The sequence below is a fragment of the Gadus chalcogrammus genome, chromosome 23 (assembly GCF_026213295.1).
Source record: "Gadus chalcogrammus isolate NIFS_2021 chromosome 23, NIFS_Gcha_1.0, whole genome shotgun sequence".
NCBI lineage: Eukaryota > Metazoa > Chordata > Actinopteri > Gadiformes > Gadidae > Gadus > Gadus chalcogrammus.
The window spans coordinates 2,240,965-2,242,130 of record NC_079434.1 but is presented as its reverse complement, the minus strand read 5'-3'; positions in this window follow the sequence as shown (position 1 = coordinate 2,242,130).

The window sequence follows — 1,166 nt, the reverse complement described above, 5'->3', positions numbered from 1 at the left end:
ATAGTGGCAATTAAAAAAAAAAAAAATGTAACCAGAGAACCTTGTGAATAAATCTTCATCAGTTTGTAATGAGGTTTGTCATGACAAACCTCATCATCAGTTTGTCATGAGGTGGAACATCTGGGTCATGGTTCCTGAGGCGACTCACCATTACTGAGAGGACTCACCATCACGTTACCTCTAGATGTTCTCCTGACTCACCATCACGTTACCTCCAGATGTTCTCCTGACTCACCATCACGTTACCTCAAGTCTAGATGTTCTGACTCACCATCACGTTACCTCTAGATGTTCTCCTGACTCACTATCACGTTACCTCTAGATGTTCTCCTGACTCACCATCACGTTACCTCTAGATGTTCTCCTGACTCACCATCACGTTACCTCTAGATGTTCTCCTGACTCACCATCACGTTACCTTAGTCTAGATGTTCTGACTCACCATCACGTTACCTCCAGATGTTCTGACTCACCATCACGTTACCTCTAGATGTTCTCCTGACTCACCATCACGTTACCTCTAGATGTTCTCCTGACTCACCATCACGTTACCTCCAGATGTTCTGACTCACCATCACGTTACCTCCAGATGTTCTCCTGACTCACCATCACGTTACCTCTAGTCTAGGTGTTCTGACTCACCATCACGTTACCTCTAGATGTTCTCCTGACTCACCATCACGTTACCTCCAGATGTTCTCCTGACTCACCATCACGTTACCTCTAGATGTTCTCCTGACTCACCATCACGTTACCTCTAGATGTTCTCCTGACTCACCATCACGTTACCTCCAGATGTTCTCCTGACTCACCATCACGTTACCTCCAGATGTTCTCCTGACTCACCATCACGTTGCCTCTAGATGTTCTCCTTCCTTCCCCTCACTATGTTTACCTGCCAACTCAGGCTTTCCAGGCGGTTCTAATCAGCAACTCTTTACTTGAACCTAGATTACATACTGCAGCTACGATGACAAAAGGCTCTTTCTATTTGCCCTGTGAGCTTGTTTTAAAGGTTTTTCCCTTTCTGTGACCCAGGAGAACAGGATTGATTGTGTTTGGATGAAGTAGTGTTCATCTGGGCACACGGTGTGCTAGCAGAGGGATTGGGGGGTTTTGGTAATGGGGGATACATTCTCCCTCGGTATCCTGATGAACGCTCTCAT